Genomic DNA, 26,807 nt, shown 5'->3' with positions numbered 1-26,807 from the left:
CAAGGACAAGTGGTTCAGTCATTAATCTGATCTGAAATATATCCCCAACCCTAGAGTTACCTGGTGTGAGCCCCACTTGAACCAAATGGACTGAGAGTGAAGGAGAAGAAACTCTCTGAAGAGACTGTGATGTCACATAACACACATGTATGTAAGAAGAACTAAATTTTTAAGAGTTAGTGAGAATAACTTACCCATCTGGAATTGCCAATTCTAATCATCCATTGGTGAGATCTTGTCAACCTAATTCGATTTCCTTTGTGCTTTAGTTTCTTTCACAACAAAATAGGCACAGAATTTATGCCACCAGCTGCTCTAAAAAAACACCAGATCCTCAAATGAACCTTGACAAAGTACTGCCAACATCACAAATGACAAATGTTTATGAAGTTAAGTGCTGGTCTTGCACTGAAGTTCTCCACAATGTTAATTTGCACATGTGTAGAACTATGGATTTTAAAGCACTTTCATGTTGTCTATCTTTCTTTTTTATTGTTTCTACTTAATCATTTCTTAAACTTCTATCTTAATGAAAGGAAGAGATTAGTTGAAAGTTGGTAATAAGCACAATGAAGTTTCCAGGAGAAAATGATATGGCTTTTCCAATTGCTTGTACTTATAATTTTTTTTTTTTTTGGCAGAAGGTTTATAAAGGGCTAGAACAAACAATCCTACAATTTGTATGGAACCACAAAAGACCCCAAAGAGCCAAAGCCATCTTGGAAAAGAAAAGCAAAGCTGAAGGCATCACAATACTGGACTTCAAGTCATATTACAAAGCTGTAGTCCTCAAGACAGTATGGTACAGCACAAAAATAGACACATGAATCAATAGAACAGAAAATTCAGAAATAAATCCATTACTATATGCTCGATTAATCTTTGACAAAGCAGGAGAGAAAATTCAATGGATAAAAATCTCTTCAACAAATGATGTTGGGAAAACAGAACAGCAACAAACAGAAGAATGAAACTGGACGACTTTCTTACACCAACACAAAACTAAATTCAAAATGGAGGGATCCCTGGGTGGCGCAGCGGTTTGGTGCCTGCCTTTGGCCCAGGGAGTGATCCTGGAGACCCCGGATCGAATCCCACATCGGGTTCCCGGTGCATAGAGCCTGCTTTTCCCTCTGCCTATGTCTCTGCCTCTCTCTCTCTCTGTGTGTGACTACCATAAATAAAAAAAAAATAAAAAACAAAAAAAACAAAAATGGATTAAAGGTCTAAATCTGAGGCCTAAAACCATAAAAATCCTAGAAAAGAACACAGGCAAGAACTCCTTTGACATTGGCCTTAGCAACTTCCTACCAGTAAGTCTCCTAAGGTGAGGGAAACAAAAGCAAAAATGAACTATTGGGACTTTGTCAAGATAAAAAGCTTCTGCACAGCAAAGGAAAGAATCAACAAAACTATACCGCAACCTATAGAAGGGAGAAGATGTTTGAAATTGACATAACTGATAAAGGGTTAAAATCCAAAATAAATAACTTACCAAACTGAACACCCAAAAAACAAATAACTCAGTTAAAAAGTGAGCAGAAGACACAGACACTTTTCAAAGACATACAGATGGCTAAGAGACATGAAAAGTGTGTCCACAACCCTCATCATCAGGGAAATACAAATCAAAACTACAGTCAGGTATCACCTCACACCCATCAGAATGGATAAAATCAACACCACAAGGAACAACAGGTGTTAGGGAGGATGTGGAGAGAGGGGGGCCCTCTTATGCTGTTGGTGGGAATGCAAGCTGATGCAGCCACTCTGGAGAACAGTGTGGAGGGTCCTCAGAAAGTTGAAAATAGGGCTACCCTATGGCCCAGAAACTGTACTACTAGGTATTTAACCAAAAATCCTGATTCAAAGGGACACACACACCATGTTTATAGCAGCGCATCAACAATAGCCGAATCATATTAAGTCTCACACGGTCTGAATACCACCACCGTGAAATACAGTTTTTTGTTTTATACACAATGCATGAGTTTCTTAGACCATAGTAAAAGATAAGTCCCCTGAAAACTTCCCAGTTGTCATATGGAATTGGTCATTTTTCTCCTCCCACTTCTCCTATTCTCATCCTTTTCAGTATATGGACGCGACTCAGTACCACCTCTGTCGGAGCCTTTTTTTTCTCTTTAAGGGGCTGACAACTATGCAGAGGGCAGTGTATTTCCTCTTGACCCTCCTTCCCAACTAAGAAATAAATTCCCATAGACCTCACCTCCACCCGAAGAGTAGCTCCAATTTCCACCAAAATTATTTCTGCTCCTCCTTCCAATCATACATCCTCTAGAGTTTTGTGGTCAACCAACTGGGAAGCCAAAATCAAACCCAATCAACCGAGAAACATAAAATTTCTTGTAACAAAGAAAAATAAGAAAATGCTAATCTCCACACTATTACTCCAAATATCTTTCTACAATATAATTTAGCTAATAAACTTTAATTCTCCTATGGCATTGGCTATTTGTAATACTCAGAAGCACAGTTTATAGCTTAAATGTTCTCAACAAGCATAACCTTGACCTTTTAAAAGGTATACAACATTCAAAGGAATAATGTAAGACTATGGAAGTCCCTGTTCTTGTGTTTCTTCCTCTGCAATATTTCATAGCTGTCCGCACACAGTAGCTACTTTAAAATGCTTTAACATTAATTAAAACATTGTCTTTGGAGATCTAAAAAGACAAACTTTCTAGAGAAAAACTTCCCTAATTCAGATCTCATTAATTCAGATTCTGTGCTCTTTCAATTAAGAACTGAATTGTCTACCTTAGTACTATTAGTAAGAAATGTGACATTACAATTATATAATGTAATCATAATAGGTATTAATTGAGTGTTGATTGGCAGTGCCAGGAATTACACTGTTTCATATTATCTTATTAAGTCCTTACAACAAATCTATGAAGTGATTATTTTAATCTGTTCTTTACAGATGCAAAAAATAAATCTCACAGAGAAACTGCCATGGTGGCATCTATAGAGGTTAGAACCTAGCTACAAACATTAGGCTCTTAATCAATACATTATATACATTATACTCTTTCTCCTTCTAAGAGGTGACCATTTCTCGGAATAGTGCATTGTTGTGGTAATTTTTACTTTTTTATATGTACCTTAACATAAGGAATCTAAGGAAGCAATATTTTAATAGCACATTTTAGTTATCATGTACATCTGAAAGTAACTAAACATTTAAAAAATTTTTATTTAAATTAAATTTGCCAACGTATAACACCCAGGGCTCATCCCATCAAGGGCCCTCCTCAGTGCCCATCACCCAGTCACTCCATCCCCCACTCTCCTCCCCATTTCTTTTTATTATTTTTTTTAAGATTTTATTTATTTATTCATGAGAGAGAGAGAGGCAGAGACACAGGCAGAAGGAGAAACAGGCGCCATGCAGGGAGCCCGACGTGGGACTCGATCCCGGGGCCTCCAGGATCACGCCCTGGGCCAAAGGCAGATGCTCAACTGCTGAGCCACCCGGGCGTCCCTCTTTCTTAATGTCTTTTAAATATGCTTTTTAAAAAATATTTTATTTATGTATTCATGACAGACAGAGAGAGAGAGAGAGAGAGAGAGGCTCTAGAGACACAAGCAGAGGGAGAAGCAGGCTCCATGCAGGGAGCCCGAGGTGGGACTTGATCCTGGGACCCCGGGGTCACGCCCTGGGCTGAAGTCGGTACTAAACTGCTGAGCCACCCGGGCTGCCCTAAATATGCCTTGTTAGGAGTTGCTGAGACTTTTCTAGACCTCTTTACTCAATGTATCACCAGTTCAAATGTTTATACTTTATATTCCATATTGGTGACCCTCATTCTCATTACTCATAATTTATAAATCAGTATTTGCTGCCATTTCAGTTTTTAAGAGCCCTATTAAATTCTTTGACTATCAAAGTTACATTTGTTGGAAAACACATTGGTTAGTCTCAGATTTTAATAATGAAGATAAATTGCCATCGAGAGAGGTAGGAAACTAATTTTCCCTATAAATCCAGAAATATTTAATTTCCCACAAAAGCCTTTTTCTAATAATCTCATCTTTCCTGTAAAGATATTTCCCCAGTGAGAAGATCAGGTCAGTGTGTTCCACAGTTTTTGGACAACTTTGTATTTTGGATCAGAAATGTATGGCAGTGAACAGCTGTGGAGAAAATAGAATGCAGTGTGTTGGATAAACACTAGCCGATTCACACTGAAATTAATTCTCACTGTTTTAGCGCAACTACCATACAAAATATATTCTTCCCGTCTCTGTGGTAATTCAACCCTGCCTGTATAGCTGCTATATCAGAGATGCCCTGATGGTGTTTGCTTCTAGGTCAACAATCAGTTGGCTAGAATTTCTCCTGGATATTTCAGTTCTATCAAGTTCAAAGACCATTTGTCTTATGTGCCCAGTAGGGACAAAAACAAGAATCCTTCCCAGACAGCTGTGCCTTAGGGCCATGCAAAAGTGAGTGGTAGTCCAAGGCATGTCTTCATGGAAAAAATTCCTAAATGCTAAAACAAATCCAATACTTCTCTCTCCTGCCCTGAGAGTCTGTCACCTTCCCCAAGTATGGAACAGCTCACTGTAAGTGGACAATATGTTCCCAGCTGCGGCTGACTCATATCATGACTATGAATCCAAATCAGCATCTTTCCAATGTGGGAAAAGTCTGAACTTAATCAATTCCCCATGTAGAAGGCATTTCCAATTTGTCTCATCCTCTCTGGAGAACAAGAAAGTCACCTAACCTGGAGGACTTGGTGAACCTAAACTCATCCGGCTAAGATGTGAAATGAAGGACAAAGACTGTTGGTGAATCTCTTACTAGAATGTTCAAAGAGAAAAACACAGAACAATGAAACCATGGAATCTAGGCAGAAAAACTGAAGTCACGGTAAAGTATCTAAAGAAGAATAAATGAAAAAACAAAATCCTAAAAACCCTTTCTCCCCTCAGCCAGCAATTTTTCCATAGCAACCTGTTCCAATCACAAATCAGTGTCACTGAAAGACCAAAGCTCTTGAAAGCATTTTCATTGTCCAGCACAAATGTTTTTATGTTAAAAATGTGCAATCAAACAGACCCCAGGGATGGAATATGTGGGCCGCACCATTGAATGTGACAGTAAGATACAAGGTAATTGCAGCTGCATATCAATAATGGGTCAAAAGCTACAGTCCAATGCAAAGGCATTCGAAATTAAAAGCCCTAGAATTTTTTTCAATCATAAAATATTTGAGGCATACAAAAAAGTCTAGGATATAGTATAAGCACTCATTTACACATTTGTGTATCCTCCGAGAGCTTAAGAAATAAAGCATTAAATTGCAATTTAAGTCTCCAACATATCCCCCCACACCCTCCCCCACTACCTTACTCTCCATATAGGTTATCATTACCCTGAATTTGGTGTTTGTCTTCCTCAAAATGGTCTTGTATTTTTATTACATGTATGTATCTCAAAACAATGTCTAATTGCTTTGTATATTTAAAACTTTAAATAGTGTAATTCTGTCTGCATCCTTATTTAAACATGTGAGATTCATCAACAATGATGGTGTTCTTGTTCATTTTTTTCTATTATAGCATTTGATTGCACATACATATATATAACTCTTCATTTGTTCATTTTTCTAGTGATGGACTTTAGGCTGTTTCTAATTTTTTCTATTACCAACAATGCTCTTAAGAACATTCTTGTGCATTTATCTTTGTGTACATGGTTGTTTCTTAAGGGCAGGAGTCAGAAACCATGCCTGTGGGCCAAATCCGGCCTTCCACCTGTTTTTGTCAATAAAGTTTTATTGGGATGCAGCCATGCTCATTTGTTTATATACGTCTGTGGGTGCCTTCACACTACAGTGGTGAAGTTGAGTAGTTAGTTGTAACAGAGTGTCTGGTTTGCAAAGTTGAAAATATTTGTTTTCTAGTCTTTTACAGAAAAAGTCTGCCCACCCCCTACTTTAAGGTATAAACTTAGCAGTGATACATTTGGGTCAAAGGCTGCATGAGTATTCAATTTTAACAAATGTTGTCAAATGCTCTGCAAAGTAATGTACCAATTTACACTCTCCTCAATCATGTAAAAAAAAAAATCCCCATTCTCATTGTTCCTCATCCTCACCAGTACCTTCATTTTTGAAATCTCAAAAATGTTCAAATGGTGTCCATTTATTTTGTGATTCCATTTCAAATAGCCTAGAGTTGTTAGGTCATATCTATATCTGTGTATACCACATGTTTCAGAGTAACAATTGAAATGATAGAGCGACAGTTTAACTCCATCCCAAGGTCAGGGAGTGCCAATGGACACCTCTCTGGTTTCAAAGAGAGTTCCTCCTCCCCAGCCCTACATCCCATGTTATCTTATGGCACCTCTACCCCAAACACACTATCTCTAAGGATCTGTTGCTCTGGATCATGTATACATGTTCTTCTATAGCTCTTAATTTTCTGCCTGAATACAATCTACTCCTTCCCTTCACAAACTGCACTGCTAGTCAGTCCCAGAGCAGCGAGAGAAAGGAAAGCAGCCTCCCTGTTTTCCATATGGAACACCTGGTCTCCACATTGCACCACCTGAGGGCATTTGTTATCACCTACACGCAAAGCCTGCCAGGTAGGCAGGAGCAAGAATGTGATGGTAAAAGGCGGAAAGGTTCATTTGTGCCTCTGCTGCTCCCAGGGTGATGCTCCCCATCTAGGTACCTCTCAGATTATCTGATTTTGATCACGTTCTTTGATGGAAGGAAATCAGTTTTTCTTTATCTGCCCAGGGCCCACAACATCGTTCTGGAACACAAGTGTTGATTTATACAAGTCTAGATTTTGTTTCATTTATGTAGTTGGCTATAGTAAAGGGAACTCTCTTCCTTGTCGATATTTCTATAACTTGCTTGGGTAAATTAGGCAAGGAGGTGGCAGGGGATGACCATAATTGGAACAAATCTAGAGCACTGAAATCCCAAATTATGCCTCAGTTTGATAGTGAAAGCTGTGACCTTAGGGAAGGGAAAGAGCAAGTGAAAGAGAAGAGGGAAAAGTCATTTGAGGAAGAAAGAGAGGAAATCATGATGATGGAAGAGAAAACAAGCATGAAGAAATATTGAAGAACAGGGGCGTTTAAGAAAAAAAAATGCTGAGTGAAATAAGTCAATCAGAGAAGGACAAACATTATATGATCTCATTCATTTGGGGAATATAAAAAATAGTGACAGGGAATAAAGGGGAAAGGAGAAAAATGAGTGGGAAATATCAGAAAGAGGGACAGAACATGAGAGACTCCTAACTCTGGGAAACGAACTAGAGGTGGTAGAAAGGGAGGTGGGCAGGAGGTGGGGGTGACTGGGGGATGGGCACTGAGGGGGGCACTTGATGGGTAGCACTGGGTGTTATTCTATATGTTGGCAAATTGAACACCAATAAAAAATAAATTTATAAAAAAATACAATAAATGGTTAGCCCAGTACCAGCCACAGTGAACCACAAGCTGGGCTACCATAATACAGGTACATGTGCTGATACTTAGAGGACAGGAAGCAGGGACTTCCCACCCTGGGGGTCAGTGACTCAGGGCAGTATAACTCAAAGTTTTGTCAAGTATGAACTTCCCAGAAGGGCAATGCATGAGTAAGTGCTGATGCGCCACGAGACCACACTGCAGCAGACATAGCCGTGGCCATGATACACCTTGGGACTAATTCAAGGAGTTTCCTTTAGAACACTCTCTGCAAGGCACAGAATCATCTTACTGGCAACCTCCTCCATTACTGTAGTTTTTTTTTCAATCCGATTAGTTGTCTTCCAAAGATTTCTTGCTTTTAAGCTTTATCTGAGCAGGCATTCATTCTCCAGGCATCATGTGTCCCACAGATATTTATTGAAGGCCTACTCAATAAATGTTTTTAAGCACTGAGACTACGGTATTTTTAAAGAGACATGGTCCCTGCCCTCAAAAACCTCACAAACATGTAAGTCACATTACAGAATGGAAAGGAGGACATAAACCAAGCGTCCAGAGCAGAAAATACAGGGCAATGAACTCTGCCTGTGGGAATCAAGGAATATTTTTCACAAGATTTGGGCTGAATTTTGAGAATAATGGTAAAACAGGAGAAGGATAGTCTGAGTAGAAGGATCAACACATACAGAGGCACCACAATGTAGAAACACCTAGCATATTTAGGGGAAATATTTTGAAATAATTACTCCTAAGGGATGGGAAGTCCAAGCCTCATGTCCTTGAAGTAAGCACGAGTACCTGTGCAAACGTCAACAAGCTGAGGATGGATAAGGGCCAGAGAGTGAGATATGAGCCAGCTAAGGAACTGTGACATTATTCTCTAGAGCCCCATACATCTCACTAACTTGAGTTTAATTAAAGTGAATTGTCATCTAACTTTCAGCTAAGCACATGATTAAGTCTCTCATGACATTTGTTGGCCAAAGTGAAAAAAATATGGGCTCCATGATGGTACACTTGATATATCATGTGATCATCTTCAGATATTGGAAGAATTGTCAGGAAGAAGAGGGATTTCACATTTTATGCCCAAATCCAGAGTAAGAGCTGGAACTAATACATGCAATTTACAGGGAAGCAGATTATTGTTCTGGGTCAGAAAAAAGAAAAATAAATTTCTATGCAGTGTTTAATTCATTAATAGTCCATTAATGCAAAATAATTAGCTTAATGGGGAAAGGAACTATTTCACTGCACAAGTGTTCTTGGTTTGGCAGAAGTTTTCAATTTTATCATGGCTTGAATAGCGATACACTGAGTTTTTTCTGACCTCACAAAACTGTCAAAGAATGACATTTTTTAAGAACCCCAAATAGATGCATTTTAGTATCATTTAAATTACTTGCTCTGACAAATGACAATTTGTCTAGACTTCAAAGTAGTGTTAGATTGGAAAATAACATTTTCTCCTTAGCTCACGAATAGATATTAGAGGGTCAAGAGGAGGGAAAAAAAATAGAAAGATTAAAAAAAAAAAAGCAGAGAATAGGAATGCAAAGCAAGAAATAATAAATACATAAAATGGAAAGTAACAGGTTCCCTTCATGTAACAAAGAGGGCAGGAAGGTCATAAGCAATTAAATGTTTCCATGTTTGCAGAGCTAGAATCTGGGTCCCATGTCATCTGGGGTCTTGCCCTCAGACTATGCTGTGTCCATCTGCTAGGATGTATAAAAAACCTTTTGGAAAAATATATTTTGATGAATATTGGTGACCAATAGGAAAGACTGGCTAAGTACAAAATGTTACAGATGATATAAAGACTAACAACCCACTGTAAGAAGCAGATTAAAATTATTTTAAGAAGAAAGAGTATGTATATTAGTCCACTAATGCTGCTAAAACAGTACCACAGATAGAGTGATTTAATCAACAGAAACTTTTCTCACAATTATAAAGGCTTGAAATCCAAAACCAAGTTGTCAACAGGATTGGTTTCCTGCCTTTCTCTTTGGTTTGCAGGTGGCCACCTTCTCACTATGTTCTCATGGTTTTCCCCTATGTTTACACATCCTTGGTGTCTCACCCTCTTCTTTAAAAAGACAGACATCTTATTGGATTAGGGCCCTAATCTTATGGCCTCAATTAACTTTAATTACCTCCTTAAAGGTCCTGTCTCCAAATACAGTGATAACAGGAAGTTCCTGCCTCAATATATATGGATTTTGTTGAGATATCATTCAGTCCATTACAATATGTATCACCCAAGATGTCAGGCCCAGACAAAGGACAGTAATACCTACATTACTATTTCATAGATTTCACTCCAGCCTCTATTTTGCATGCCCTGTGGCATCTTACTGACCTCTGATGCCCTACTTTTGCCTTTTAGAAGTTGTCAAACATAACTATTTCTGGACTTTAATCTTAGAATCAGCTTTTCAACTCTTGCCTTCAGAATTGTGAACTCTATTCAAGGGCCTGGTACCAACCAGTTTCTAACACAAAGACTTCCTTGCCTTAAGGTCTTTATCACACCCCAATATGACCTTTTCCTATACAATGACTCGAGTATAGTTGTCTTCCTCCACCAGCTCCATGCATACGTACATCCTCTCAGGCTTCTGAGTAGCCCATATCTGCCTACTGCTGCTTCTCGATGGAACTTAAAATATCTGCCAGCAAATGACCCTCCACCTACCAAACTAGAAGTTCTTGAGTCAAGGACTATGTCTTCATCATATTTGTGTCCTCGAGGCCTACAACAGTGCTCGAGCATGTAAGGATATTCTGAAAAATGTTTTTTTGAATAAATGACAAAGAACAAATCAATTTTCCAAAAAATATAAAAGAGGAAGAAGGCTAAGTGAATTCAATAGTGAATCTGGGATTTTTGTTTACTCTAGAAAGGAGAATGTCTGTCCACATGCATTGACACTCTCCTCAACAGCCAAACTTAGACTTCGTCTGGCTGAAACATAAGAGGCAAAGGGAAGATAAGTAAAGGTTTATGGTTAAGAGTCGTACTCCCAGTGTTTGATTCCCTCAGTCAGTTAGCATTCACTGAGCAGCAGCTTCAATCCAGGAACTACACAGTCCATACATATTCAAAGAGGAATGCAGTTATTCTACTTCTTGAGGTCAGGACCTATATGGTTAACAGATCTAAACAGACAGAATGATAATAATACTTGAGTATTTATATGCCACCTCATTCTACAAAAGAATTGAGAAATTTTATAAAAATTCATAAAATGGAGAAGTATAAAGTTAATAGTTGAGAGCATCAGAAAGAAGGAAAATCTCATATAAATGAAGGCCAACCAGAACTCTGTAGCTATGGGTGCTGGAAGCAACGAATTGTACATAAACTACCTAGTGGCTAATACAGAGAAAAAACATTCAGCTTTAAGATTTGTGTATAGGTACCCATAAGTAATTTCTTCCTGTGTCTGCATTAGGGAACACTGTGGAGATTTCTAAGTCAAGAAGACATATTACGTACATACCTTGCACTTAAATAACTAGAAATACTAAATAAGATATATTAAACTATACTCATCTGTATGTACATAGCCTGGATGAAGGGTATACGGAGAAATACCCAGGCGCCAGAATTGTAGTGATTTTGAGCTGAAGTCTGGAACTCATGGTAGAAGCAGCAGATCCTGGGAGTAAACAGAGCCATAGGGGCTGTACATTAACACCAATATGAGGATGAGAGGTGGAATCACCTATCTTACTCCTGTGGTGGAAAACCAAAGTTGATCTTCCAGTAAAAGAACAGGACCTGGTAAGCAAACCACCTACTCAAGACATGTGATTCCAGAATCTTGGATCTATATCGGCATGATTGCAGAGGCCTAGTTATATTTTCCAAGTCTGAAAAATCCAGAGTCAAAACACAAATTTAAGAACTTGCTCAGAGACAGTGAAAGCCCCCTAGGGAAAGCTGAAAAAGGGGAAATTGTGGAGATTTCTCCACATTCCAGGTTACACATGAGTAAGCTCAAAGAGAAGATAGTGTGCTAGGAAAATGAGCTCACAGACAAGAATGACAAAACATACTAGAATGTCTGCATCAAGATAATAGACAACAAACATAACTCACAGCAAAGAAATAACAAGAGAACAAGTAAGGGATGTTTAAATGAGTACATTTAAAGTCTTCAAAGATATAAAGAAATCTTTTGTGAAACAAAACCACAAACATTATGAAATGGTACATTGATATTAAAAAGCTCAATAGAAGAAATATTAAAGCAATTGAAAAGAGAATAAATTTGAAGAGAAACCTCAGAACATTTTTTCAGAATGAAACAGAAAAGAAGAACTGAGTAGGGAAAGTTTTTTTTAATTAAGGGAGTATGAAATGAAAGGACTATGAGGAAGTCAAAAACACATCTAGGAGGCATTCCAGACAAAGAGTAAAATTGAGGCTCTCTTCAATATTCATAAAGACAATAGTTGAGAATTTTCCAGAGGTGAAGAAAGATTGAGTCTTCATTTTTAAAAATGCCTGTTAAGTACACTGATGTGCAATGTAGTGACATTACAGAACATCAAAGTTAGAAATGTTCAATTTCTTAGAGAGGAAAAAAGAGATTGCTTCTATTGAATAAAAATGGGAGGTGGAAGGAGAAGCACACCAATTAAATATATGAAGAATGAAAAGGGGTAACATCATACATAATTTTGATTTGACAAAATAATACAGGTACCTTTAGCAATTTAATATCAGATATTAAATTCGATAAAATGGAAAAATTTCCAGGAAATGCTGAATTACCAGTATTGACCCATTAGAGATTTTTAAAATCTCTAATGAGTCAATATATATTAAAGAAATAGTGCTGTATCCCTTCCCCAGAATCCAGAATATAATTTTATCAAACTTAAAAGTTCAGATCATTCCTATCTTATATAATTCTTCCAGATAGTAAAAAGAGGATAAAAGGCTAATTTTTATGATGTTGGTATATTTATGCCAAACCAAGACAGAGTACAAGAAAGTAAAATACGAAGCTAATCTCACTTCTGAACATGAACGTAAGAGTTTTATTTATTTTTAAAGATTTATTTATTTATTTGAGAGAGAACACACATGGTGGGGGAGGGGGCAGTGGGAGAGAGAATCTCAAGCAGACACCATGCTGAGCCCTGATGCAGAGCTTGATCCCAGGACCTTGAGACCATGACCTAGCCGAAATCAAGAGTCAGATGCTTAACTGACTGAGCCACCCAGGTGCTCCAAATGCAACAATTTTAAATAAAGTATTAGTGAATCAAGTCTAACTTCATATCTAAATGTATATATAGCTTTATATAATATCACTAGAAAACTTAGGGGAAAATAGAGGCTTAAAAACTCAAGAAAATCATAAAGAACAAGACATCTCGATAGATTTTTTAAAAACTTGGTAAAAATGCAACAATATTCATTCATGATTCAAAGAAAGAAAAGAGCCCAGGTAGATAGTGATAAAGAAAACGTACAGAACTGGAGCTTTAAAAAAACACCAAATATCTTATGAAAAACTTTAGAAGCATTCTTATGAAAGGAAGAGATAATTTTCATTATGTAGTAAAATTTGTGTGCAGAATTGAGAAAATATCTCATCTCAAGCAATAGTAATGTGATATACCCAAGTTTTATTTGTAGTCTTAGAAATTGTTTAGGATTAAAATATTTAAAATTCTAATGCTATCATTTTTCTCATTTACGTAAAGCTAATTTTCTTCATCTATAAAAATTTAAATAGCCATCCTGTCCAATGCAAAACAAAAGCAAATGATATATAAAGATGAGAAAAGAAAAAATTAAATTGTCATTATTTATAGATGATATAATTTACTACATAGAAAATCCAAGAAAAACAAAATGCAATGATTTAAAATGAAGAAGATCATTCAGCAAAGCTGCTGGATTCAAAGTCCTATTCAAACTAGTATTTATCTTTAGACCTTATAACTTTTTAGAAGTTAATGGGGAAAAATTCCCATTCAAAATAGTAACAAAGTTACTTAGCTTTCCTGGATCTTTCTCATGTATACAGGAAGTATACATGTTATTAAACTTTTGTTCATTTTTCTCCTGTTAAAAAGAATATAGTAAGAAAAACTCAAAAGCATAGAATTAAGTCTGCCTAAAATACAGATTTTTAAGCTTACTTAAAAAACGCAGTTATTATATTGAAAGAATTTGCATACTGATTATAAGACTTGCTTTGAAAGCTGTATGAATATCAAGATTTTTTTAAAAGGACAATGTTAGGACAGAGTTTGTGCCACATATCAAGACATTAAAAGTAAATGATATCAGGATGCCTGGGTGGCTTAGTGGTTGAGCACCTGCCTTCGGCCCAGGACGTGACCCCGGGTCCCGGGATCAAGTCCCACATCGGGCTCCCTGCAGGGAGCCTGCTTCTCCCTCTGCCTGTGTCTCTGCCTTTCTGTGTCTCATGAATAAACAAAATCTTAAAAAAAAAAGTTATTTTCACAAAAGTGTAGTAATATAGCAATGGGACAGAATAGACAGTCCTTTAGTATGTCATGCATCCCCAAGAAGGACACAGTTCAAGACATTGTACTTTTGCTTTTCAAAAAGAAAAAAAAAACTTACATTCTTACTTCATACAAGAAAAAAATCAGATGGGTCAGGAAACTAAATGTGAAGATTAAAACTGTGAGCCTATTAAAAGGTGACAGGAGTTTCAGAGGGAAAAGTTTTCTTAAGCAAATCATCAAAAAAAGCACTAAGAATATATAAACATATTTGACTAATATATAATGGCTGAACATCAAAATTTACTCTAACTTTAAGCTCCTTAATGCAAATTTTAAAAGCAGGCAAAATTAGTCTATGGCGATTGAAATCTGAACAGTGGCTACCTTTGAGGAAAGGATGGGTGGGTAGTAACTGGAAAAGTTTGGGGGGTGTTCCTCTGAGTGCCAGTGAAATTCTTTCTTCTGATCCAGGTGAGGATTACACTTTTTTGAAAATTTATCAGGCTGTACATATGTGTGGACATTTTTTTCTGTATACTAACTAAATTTAAATTTTAAACACAGCTATCAAAGCATGACTAAAATGCAAATGCAGTGTTGGAGAGTGTTAAATATAAAGGAAAATGAGTATTCAGAACATGTATTTTACTAAAATCTCACAAAATCAAAGTAAAACAACATACCATTTTTTACACATAGTATTGGCAGGAACTTTTAAGTCCTCAAATGTCAAGACGTAACAAAGAGGTAGGGAAAATTGTATTCTATGAAATAAACTAGTTTGAACATATTAAAGAGCAATTCGGCAATTTTGTATGAAAATTGAAACTTCCTAGGTCTTGCAACTTGGTAATTCCACTTTTGTATATATATATATACACCACAGAGCAGTATTTTTCAAATTGTATATTTTGACTCATGAAGCGGTTTTTAAGTCAACTTCATGTATTATAAACAATGGTTTGTGTGTGTGTGTGTGTGTGTGTGTGTGTAACAAAAATAAGTTAGAAAAATACCAAAAATACCAAAATGTTGGTTTATAGTTAGCTGCCAGTCCGAAACCTGCTGTTCCCTGGACAAAATGAAGAAACAAAAGGTTTCATAAAACTAAATTTGTTAATTTAATACTAACAAATATTCCAAGAATTCCAAGATTGTCCTTACAATCTTTATGGTACCAAAAAAAAAAAAAAAGATTCATTCTATTATAAATATAAATTACAGATGCCTCCTGTTAATGGTGCCTATGGGTTTTTAATATTTGTACCTGACAAAAACCAAGTCGGTACGCCTGTATGCATCCCCAATTTTGTTTTTCTGAAATGTCACTCATGACTGACATCCCCAAGCCTGAGAATCATTATTCTACTCCATTTTTCTACTCAGCTGTTTCAAGCCAATCACAATCACATTGAACTTTTCACACTGTACCTACGGAACGACTCACTCACTCGTTCCATAACACGTGCAATAGATGAAGAGGACTGCTGGGGGGGCGGGGAGTGGAGGTGGGGGTGAAGTCAGTAAGCTTGATTTAATTCCACAGCAAGGCCTCTCAAAAATGTGCCATTGTTCACAAGGGCACGGCAATGGAGGTGGATGGATTATCGGAAATCTATCACTGCTGTGAAAACCGGTTCAGGTGAAACCCTCATCTTTATCCAAATATGACAGCACCTGAGTACAGTCCTAAGCCATCTGACTGGGCGAGACCGCAGAGGCTCAAAGGAAGGTCAGTGAAGGTCTGGAGCCCACTGCACGCAGCTTACCCGGTGGTTGTGACAAATAGGAATGGAACGGCCCTGAATCTGCGATGGAATTTACACTCACCTCTGACTCACTCTCATCGTATCTAAATTTAACTTTAAAGTTTAGAAGTAAACTGTGTGTATTGTTTAAAGGTTTAAATGCTTTGTGAGTTTTATATTTTAAAAAATCAAGCAGAAGTCTACAAATCTGTAGAAGACGAGAAACTGGTCCTTTAGCTATGTAAAGAATATAAAGTGATTTTAAAAAATCAGCTGATAAGCCAAAATAAACTACAACAGTATATATATATATATATTTTTTTTTTTTTTTTTTTAGTTTATGGAGTCATAAAATGTTGACAATAAGCATCTGTATGGCACAAGTTCTGGCTTGGCTGCATTTTAGGTTTCTGCCTACTGACAAGTTGCTTTCCACTTCTAGTCACAAACTTTGAGAAAATTTGTCTCAATCTTTCTCATTTTGCAAGTGAAGAATGGACCCAGAAGGTGACATGACTATTCTATGATCACGCAAGTATAGTTAAGCCAGAACCAAGGCCCCCTGGCTCTCAATCCAGTGCTCTACTACCTACAGCCCTTTGCTCCTCAAAAATCATCTGTAAAGAGGACAGAAACTGTACGCACTCGAAAAGAGTGCACTTCACCAGCCAGCAACCAGGGTCCACTCAATTTAACTTTGAAAAGGAAAACAAACATTAATAATCAGCAATCACATGCTGTATTTTTGTCCATCAGAAAGCAATAAATACTATGCTGCCCCGATCTCTGGTCCAGTTAGAAGAGCTTTCCAAACAGTAAAAATGAAGCAATGAACGTTTGATGGGAGACCATTCTTCCTAAAGTTTGCCTTAAATGGTAAAAATATGCTCAAAATACTCCACATTCAACTGTAACATTCCTCTGTTCACGTCAAGAGTTTATATTGTATTTTAAGATTATGAGTTCTATCATATTTCTATGGCAAGTACTTGCTTTTATTTACTCTACATTTATGATTTTCAAGTAGCCCTATAGTTCCTGTGCGTAATTTCCTCTGGTTGCAATTCCTGCAGCTCAGGAAGCATCAAATACTGCAAATTCCCTAATCTCTCCTGATTCTATTAATCAAAGTTTCCAAAATTGAATGCTTTTAGGGATTAAGAAAAAAAACAAACATACAGAGTGATCATTTCAAGTGGTGAGAAATTGAAGAGAAGAGTTCATGTCTTGGTTTTCGTTCTACGTGAATCTTGAAAACACGTAGAATTCTCCTTCTAAGAGGAGAGTGAATTTCCACGAGCAATTAGTCAAAATCCTAAGGAAAAAGGGGAGAGAAATTGGCATAGTCGTCTAGAAATGAAGGCTCTGCTTCTTTAGTATAGGCTTCCCGTCCAGTGTACACTCAAATTCTCAGGAAGGTGGCAAAGTTCACAGCACAGGGGCCTGTGGACATGAGGACAAAGCTCAGGTGGCCTCAGTAGGCAGGGTTCTTTTTATCTCAATAGATCGACTCTTCTGTTCTAGCTTTGATCAATGATGAACAAACTTTGTTTTCAAAAACACCTACAGATCTTTTCCTATACCTCATTATGCCTGAGAAAACCCCTTTGCTCACTAAGAGACTATCCTAAACTTCCATCATTTAAAAAATCACTGTACAAGTGAATGAGCCAGAGGAAATTAATCCATGTAATAAAACGGACACAGAACATTCCTGACGTTCTCCCATCCTAAACTGCACTAATCTGATCTAGAAGAGGTAAAGAAATTTGCATCACAGGAGAAATTGTCACGTACGATTTCCTTTGTTCTTGAGTAGAGGTTTCCCTAAAGATTCAACAAATGTCTCAGAGAAGGACAACATCTCAGAGAAATTCTCCGAAGCACAAGCCACAGGCTTCGGACCAAGGCATCGTTCCACCAGGAAAGAACAAGAGGTTTTAAAATGGACCATCGAAACCCAGTGGAGAGTGAGGGGAACAGGAGAGCGCGACTCGCGCACGGAGGGCAGTCTACTCAGCAGACTGAACTCCCTCCCCGGGGCCCTGCCTGGCGACAGGCTTCAGGTTCTCCGGCGGTCTTGCTGTCTTCACAGCTGTATCTGCCACACAGTTTCTACGGCACCCTGCTCAAATTCACAGGTTTTACGGAATTGATACTCAAGGCCAAGAGCCAGTATGCTTGGAAAAGAAAAAGGCAGAATGAGGTGAGATCTGCTGGGAAAACAGAAAATGACTATAAGAAGTGACTCAATGAGCTAGGCATTTCCATTTACAAAAACAGAACCCAAGTCCTTGGTGGTAAAATGCTCAAGACTAATGGGAGTAGCGATCTTGGTTTACCTTTTTTTTTAAACTTCGTACCCAGTTCATTTCTAATATACAACACTGTTTGTATTGGTTAAGACGAAAAAAAAAAATCTCCTGCAGTATTATCCATGCATATAGAAGAGCAAAGTAAACAGATTTGCATTTAAAAAAAAAAAAAAACAAGCCAGCCCTTAAGGAACCATGATAACGGTAAAGAACAGGAACGCCATTGCCAGTCCCTTGGAACACCCACCCCCGTGTGCCCCTCCAGATTGCACTAAAAACCTTTTCTCAAAAGGAAACCACTCTCCCGGGAGGGGGAGGGGCAACTGTTCACTTACTTTATACGTTTACCACTTAGATGGGTCCTCTGTAACCATGTGTTTTTAGTTTTGTTCACTTAATGTAATCGCATCACTCTATATAAATTTTATGTCTGACATTCTCCACTCAACATCTACTTGTGAGACTAGACTAGGTCGATGGGCAGGGCGGTCGCGTGCTCATCCTATTGCTGTGTAATATTCCACTCTTCGAATATATCAGCTTAATCCGTCCAATTGCTGATAGACAACTCGGTGCACCCAGCTTGGCACTGTTACCAGAAGTACTGTTAGGGACGTTCTTGATTGTGTCTCCTGTCTCACACGTGCAAGAGTTTCCTTAGGGTGTACACCTGGACAGAGTAAAATTCCTGGTTACAGAGTGTGCACACAGTCCGCTTAGAATGCTTTCAGCAGAGAAAAAAAAAACTAAAAATGGCTTAAGCCATGGGGTCTACTATTTTACAGAATAAACCGAGACAGGGCGAATCCAGGGGGGCCGGTGTCAGAGACTCCAGGAGGCCATCGGGCTGCGGGGATCTCTGTCCTCTGCTCTGCTCTCAGGCCAGACCCTGAGTCACGAACCGCCCCGAGCTCCCGACACCGGCCGGGCCACGGGCACAGCCAGAAACGCGGCAGCGACTTCCCTGCCATGTCCCACGTGTCCTAGTGTAAGCAAAACTCCATCCTGCCGGCCGCGGGCCTCCTCCCCCTCCAGGCTCCAGGCGTCGCGGGCCCTCGCGGGCTGGAGGCACCTGCTTCCCCCAGCACCCAGCCCGGGCCCGGGGCGGCCGTGCTCCCTTCCATCAGTCCCCTCACCTCTGCGGCTTCCGCTGTGGCCAGTGAGGTGGCCTGTGCAGCCCCGGGCAGGGGAGAGGGCATGAGGCACAGAGTGGCCCACCCACCCGCCAGCTGGCAGCTCTCCCTGCCCTGCTCTGCAGCCGCCTGGGACGGCTGGGCCGTCCACACTTCTCAGGGCGAAGGACCTGTCTCCCCCCAGCCCTTCCCCTGGGGCATCCATCCCCCACAGCCCAGGCTGGCAGGGCAGCCCAACCAGGCCCTGGTTCCCACAGGTCCAGCTGCCATCTGGATCTACAGGCAAAACGCAGCACTCCCCCTCTGGGCAAATCCAGTAATCCCACTTACAGATGATGCTTCAACAGAGTCCAGCCCCTGTCACCAGAGGGTCCCCCTCAAACCCCATGGACCAAAAAAAAAAACCATGGACCCGGCCATGAGCGGACCCCATTGGAATGGCCAGCACGCTGATAAAATACCATGCTCTGGTCTCTAACCAGAGACCAAAACCCCGACGGGCTAAGTTTAGGTAGGGGCAGCGGCCCCCAGCACAAAGCAGCTCGCTTGACGCATCTTTGAGAGGAGACCGCCGCCCAAATGTCCATCTGTCAGGGAGGAACATAGAGGCCACTTAGGCAACAGGCTTAAGCAACAGAAACCTGAGTAAGGTAAAAGGGCCCAGGTGACCCCTGGGCCCAATGCAAACAGGCTCATTAGGTGGCCCACCTCAAAGCAGCCACAGAGCCCACCTGGCCAGTGGGCTACTTAGGCCCCAACACAGGTAATTTTGATACGTTCTCATAGCCCTCTTCCTCCCCCTCTTAACTACAGCCCCTACCACTGCCTCCTCGGAGTCTCTTCTTTGCTGTCCTGTCCCTGCTCCTTTGCAGCATATTCAATAAAATTCTATCTCCTTTAAAACAAACAGTCTCTAACATCAACAAATATCCTGCCAGGACTCAGTCCTCCAGACTTGAGCTCAGCTCAGGTCTTGATCTCAGGGTCGTGGGTTCAAGCCCTGCATTGAGCAAAAACATGCTCAGCATGGAACCTACTTAAAAAAAAAAAAAAAAAAAAAAAAAAAAAGAAAGAAAGAAAAAGTGTATTTGAATTGAGATCCAAGTAAATCCCAAACACTGTAATGGGTTGATAGGTCTCCTAAGCAAGACCAGGTACTCTTGGGGGGCGGGAGAGAGGGGAGGGGAAATCAGGCTCATAGGCTCCAACCAGACTGGGGATGATCCTTCTAAAATGCCCCCTGATGATGGTCAGTGGCCGCACCTGGAAATGCTGCAGCAGGGAAGTCAGGTTACTATCTAGCAGAACTTTGTCCCTCAAAGAGCAAAAGTATTAAAGACTCAGATCTCTTGAGAAAAGTATACAACAAAGAAATGAGGATCACTGAATACTGAGTGGTAAAGAGCATGGAATTAATGCTAGTTCCATTACAGAAAGATCTTGTTTTAAAGAAGTCCACATGAGCAAGAGATTAATAAAGATGGTGGAAGACCAGACAATTATAGTTCCCTGGCAAATACCTATTAAAGTAAAAACATATACAAGAAAATGGCTTCAATTCACCACTTCTTTGTAATCAATTTTGTTTTTAATCTATAGTTTTAAAATTAGGTTATAAATACTCAAAATGATTGGTATTGAATTTGAAACTGTAATTGTTTTTTTTTAATGTGCAGTTAAACTACTAAAAGAAATGCTGTAATGTTAATAAGATTGTTTGGTGTTATTTATTGATTAATATCTCTTCTGCTTCCGAAAGGGATTTGTAGTAACAAAATAAAATACAGGGTTTTTACAAGATTGGAAAAATGTCAAAGCAACATAAAAAGGCAAAATTCAAGAAATGAGAAGAGGAGGAAAGGAGGAGAATAATTAAGCAGAAAATATAGGCTAAAAGGAAGGAATTAAACAGAAAATGAGGGCAAGAAAAGCCCCATAACTGCAATAAAGTAAATCCTACTTTAGTTCATAAGACATTTACTATTTTTAAAAAATAAAAGTCTAAATAAAGCATGTGCTGTCCTTTCTCTCCATTTTTTTCCAGCCTTTCCCCCCCCACCCTCCCCCCCGCCAAAGTCAGAGGTAGTAGTTTGATAAAGAGAAAAATGCTGATATCAGCACGGTTTCTGCAGGGGCTGCAGGGGGATGGTGTCAAAGGTAGGCTCTCAGGCAGTGGTTCTCCTTGAGGGTGATTTTGCTCCCCACTCTAGGGGCATTTGGTGATACCTGCAGACCTTGTTCTTTGTTGCAGCCTGGGGGGAGAGTACCGTGTTTCCTAGCGGGTGGAGGCCAAGGCTGCTGCTAAACATCCTAGAATGCACGGGATCAGCCTCCAGCATACAGAGGTAGCCAGCCCCAAATGCCAGGAGGGCCAGGCTGAGCACCCCTGATCTGGTGAGTGGGATGAACAGCTCTGAGGCACCAGCCCATTAACATACACAGGAGGACTTGTCTCTCCTTCGCCAAACAAAGGTTTTCTCTATGACTCTTTCCTCTCACTACCTTTGCCACAATCAAAATGCAAGATTTAACATCTCACTTCTAGTTTTCCACAGGCTCCCAACTGACCTGGCTCACTTTGGCTCACGGGCACAGAGCTGCCCAGTTCATGGCTTTTCGTGACGTTGTAATACATTCCTTTGCATTTTAAGAATTGCAGTGGCTTCTATTTTGTCTATGACGTCAAAGCTAAAGTCCTCATCCTGACGTCAGACTCATTAACCATCAATAGCTAACCCATCCCTTTTGTAATCTTACCTAACATTCCCACAGCTCCTTTACTGCAGCCAAGACATCAAGAGATCTTTCTCCCTCTTATCTCCTTTACCTGTTTTAGCCTTCCTTCCGGTTGACTCCTGCTGCTTGGGTAAAGGATACCTTGAAAAAACAGATTGCTTTTTAATTGCCTCCACTGTGGATAAGCGGGATAATAGTAGTAGAATCTACTACAAGATTCATGAACTGAAAATAACTTGAATATGCTCTTTCTAGTACATCTTCATAGCACATCTAGGTCAGGAAATTGTTTTCAATACTTGAAGGCCAAAACAAAGCATTTTTCAGGCCAAAAAAAACCCTCAATTAATTATCATTTTTCCATTTTCCAAAAGGTCTAATTTAGTGGAGATTTTCTTTCATAATAATCTTGGCTTGGAAGCAAGGAAAATTAGGGAGATATCATTCACATCTGTTTAAAATCTTAGTTTTTTTAATCTTAAAAGATACTTCAGGGGAATTTTTTTTGTATGTATCGAACCCTATGGGCACAAAAACATAAAATTAAAAATGAAAATTGAATTTGCACTTTTCCAGTAAGGTGTATTGATTGCATAAGAGACTAATTCCCTTATTTCAGATACTGCTAAGTCAGTAACATTTCTAGTAGAGAGATTGGAAATGTTTGGCCTGAATAAAAGAAACATGGTCACTATTTAAAATATTTAAAGAGTTCTTACACAGAAAGAGGAAGAGATAAATTTTCACACAGAGAGAGAAGCAGAACAAATGGGAGCAGGTGCCAGGAGTAAGATTTTGGCTCAATACAAGGGAGAAGTCCTATAGCCTCTCTGATTTTGAGGAAGCTTCACTAAGGTCTCAAGAGCAGTTAGGAACATATTCAAGGCCATCACTGCAGTTAGAAAATTGTGCCCTGAGCAAAACCCAATAGCCTCAGCTTCAGGATTCCCTCTTCGATGCATTATGCACATGCTAGCCCTATTACTACGCATCCTGGTCCTCGGACCTCCGGATGCCGGCTTCTCTAGGCACCTGGGCAGCCACCATCCCGATGCATCTTTCAGAGGTCATTATGTTGTTCCTCTGATCACCTGCAGGAGTCCCCCTACTGTCTGCAAAACAGTCATCACCCCTAATGGTGATTTTCAAGGCCTTGCAACATCCCCTCGCCACCATCAACCCACTGCCCCTCGCCAGGTAGAGAAGTAAAGACTTTGATATATAATAGATCAGATTTATTTATTATTTATTTATTGTTGACTTTTTAAAAAAATAATAAAGGGCAGACTTAGGGAAATGTTATTGATACAACGCATCCGGACAATATAAAGAAACCAAAGTCTCCTGTAAACTCTTTGCAGCCAAGTGAGAGAGGTGAACCAGGTGCTAGGTCATTCAGGAGAATCTGTAACTAGAAGGGTGACCTTCAAGTACCGATTATTGGGGGATTACCAGCCTGAAAGAGATGTCCAGGGATGGAGCACAGAATGTTGCCCATGCAACAACATAGATAAAAATATCAAACTCATTGTCATCACACATTTACAGATCATGATGCTGAGAGGAAAAGCAAATACCGTAAAGGGCAGGAATAGACAAAAAGCCAGGAGTCCAGAACAGTGGGTGGAGCAAAAAAGGATGAAATTCAACCAATTCAAAAACGAAACTGCAAAGGCACAAGACAGAGAGACAGTGATATCCCAGAACCATTTGTGGAAAAGGCATAAATATTTTATTCCATCGCAAGCTTAATATAAGTCAACGTGACTCTCCCCCCAAAAAGGAAACTAATATGACCTTGAGTTGTATTAATAGATGTACAGTAGCTATAATAAGGGAGATAAATGTTCCTCTGTCCTCTACAACCTAAATGGCAAAAAAAAAAAAAAACAAAAAAAAAAACCCGTGGTGATATTTAGCCTGAAGAAAGAAGGTAGATTGATCGTTCTCTTTAAATATTTAAAGAGGTGTCATGTAGAAGCAGCCCTCAAAAGTTCAACATACAAGCGGTAAAATATAGGAGGAGATAAATTTGGATTTTTGTCCGTTACAGTGAAAGCCGCATGGGAGAAAGTCTGCACTGCTAGTCTGGGCCGGTTTTCTTAGGCTGTAGGTGGGTCCCCAAGAGCTCATCAGAACGTCAGGTGTTTGGCAGATGTGCTGCCAAAGCGAGCACAGAACGTCAGGTGTTTTGAACTCAGATCCTCCGATTTGCAGTAACCCAGGGGCTGGGGGGCCACTGGTGAAGGAGAATTAATGGCTACATCCTCAGGGATTCTGAAGCAAAATTGTGGCTGTCTCTGAGCAAAGTTTTATGAGGGATAAACCGCATCTCCACACTCATTTTGTACAAAACCTAATGATAGAACTATAGGGGAAGTTCTCTTTCCATTTTATGCCATATAAAAGCTTTAAAATGCTCCCTCTTCCTAAACCCGCTCTGTAAGATCGCTTTCTCCTAAGTCGTAGAAAATGTGGATTTATTAGGCATTTTCCAAGAGTAATCTTTCAATTGTGGTTAGCCAAAAGCAGGCAATACACTGTAAAATAAATTTATTCCTTAGGACTGAAATTTGTGGTTCCAAATTTGTTTTTTGTTTTGTTTTTTGTTTTTTGTTTTTGGCTTGATTTTAGTTTGTCTGGCCTAGACATCAAGTAGAATACACACACCTTATCACACGGCTACACCAGCGTCAGGACGAAGGCCTCAGCCCGAGGTTTCAGCTCTCAGCGCCAGGCGTTGGCTCACCCTCCTTCAGGCTTGGTACCAATGGCCCCTGGACGCACGGCTCGCCGGCTGGACACACCGGGGAAGTCCAGGCTCCAGCCTGTGGGCCTTTCCCGCCCTCGGGCCGTCACCCCGCACGGCTTCCAGGCAGTGGATCTTTCCAAAAGCCTTGCGGGCCCGAGCGCTCCCGGCCCGCCCGCGGCCTCTCCTCTCCAGGCAGCGGTTCTCTGAGAGCGGGCCCACCCCTGGCAGCCGCTTCAACACGCGGTCCTCGGGCCCAGCTTTGTAGCTGCCTCCTGAGGGGACAAGGCCCTTTTAACAAACCCCTCCCCTCGGGAAGGTTCTTTCCCTAACCAATTTCTTTGCATAGGTCGTCAACGGATTACACGTCAAGAAACCCTCTCAAAAGGACTCTAAACCGGAGAAATGTGCAATGTGGTATTTTTGTCATCGGACATGAAAAATATTTATTGGTTATCTACGTCTTTATAATAATGACTGGGTAGGGGGCTCAGCAGTTGACCTTTGGCTCAGGCCATGACCCCGGGGTCCTGGGATCGAGTCCCGCACTGGGCTCCCCGCAGGGAGCCTGCCTCTCTCTGTGTGTCTCCCATGAATAAATATATTTTTAAAAAGTAATACTGGGCAGCCCCGGTGGCCCAGCGGTTTAGCGCCGCCTTCAGCCCGGGGTGTGATCCTGGGGATCTGGGATCGAGTCCCACGTCGGGCTCCCTGCATGGAGCCTGCTTCTCCCTCTGCCTGGGTCTCATGAATAAATAAATAAATCTTTAAAAAAATAAAAAATACTGACTGGTTAAGTCAAAAGGTATCCCCCTGACTCAAGAAGAGACAGCAGGATACATGAAAGAGATGTCCAGGGACGCTGCGCTCCAACAACACATTCAGGTCCTTCATATGAACACGGAGATTTGAGAAGCAAGCATATGAGGGCGTGAAAGGTGACGAGCAGCACAGGCCACCATATCAGGATCAGCGTGGGCCTCCAATGGCCCAAAATAACAGTAGCTTCCGTACTGAAGTCCATCTCCGTCACACAAGCAGAGCCAGGCCTGGTAACCAGGGCCGGTGCCATCCCTTGTTCCGCGAGCTCCTCGGAGACCCAGGCTCCTCTGGGCCAGGCCGCGTGCCTGCTGCACTGCACAGCCCGGGGACGAGGCACCCACGCAGCAGTAACCAAGGACTGTGGATTTATCACGGCGCTGGTCCTGTACCCGTGACAGAGGACCTCCAGATCAGTGCCTCTTTCTCAATCACAGAAACTTGCTCTCGGGGCAGGTGGCAGAGTGGCATCTAACTTGATGCGCTCTCGTCCCTTTGCCCTTCTGCTAAGTTACGCTTCCAGATCTCATCTTTATTTTTCAGGAAAATCCTGCAAGAAGGGGCAAAAAGTACACATAGGCTACCTTGTGCCAACCTTCTCTGGTGCTGCTGGAGGCTCAACAACGTCCCATTTAGGAGGCTGGATCCCAGACACACATCCCGCTGCAAAGGAGACACATCCCGCTGCAAAGGAGGAGGCTCAATGGAGTTTTCCCTGGGCAGCCGTTTGCCGGCCCAAACACCTGTTATGGGGAGGACCGGGGCATGGGGACAGGACACCAGGGCTCATATATCTGGATACAAAGCCACGTATTCTTCTTTTTTTTTTTTTCCTAAGATTTTACTTATTTATTTGATGGAGAGAGAAAGAGAGAGCACAGCAGGCAGAGGGAGAGGGAGACGCAGGCCCGCCCCTGAGCAGGGAGCCCGATGCGGGGCTCCATCCCAGGGCCCCGAGATCATGACCTGAGCCGAAGGGAGACCCTTAACCCCTGAGCCACCCTGGCGCCCCTATTTCTGAGTTCTCCAAGGCAAAACAGGCTACTCTCTCAGAACCTGTTCCACTCAAGTAGCTGGTTCTAGCTCCGAGGCGGGCCTCCCCAGTCTGCCCCCCTTGACCCAGCACTGGACCCGCAGCAACTGGGGGGCTCGGCATCCTTCCCTGTGCAGCACAGGGGCCGGGGGCAGAGAGCGGTCGGCAGGGGTGCCGGACGCCCGCACCGAGGAGCAGGGGAGACCAGCAAGGAGCTCACACCCCCCTCCTCAAGCCTCGGCTTCCTCCAGCCGCCCCATCCAAGGCAAAGCCTGTCCCGCAGGCAGGACATCGGA

Source organism: Canis lupus, chromosome 3 (genome assembly GCF_011100685.1).
Source record: "Canis lupus familiaris isolate Mischka breed German Shepherd chromosome 3, alternate assembly UU_Cfam_GSD_1.0, whole genome shotgun sequence".
NCBI classification, from domain to species: Eukaryota; Metazoa; Chordata; class Mammalia; order Carnivora; family Canidae; genus Canis; species Canis lupus.
Note: the sequence above shows the minus strand (reverse complement) of the source record.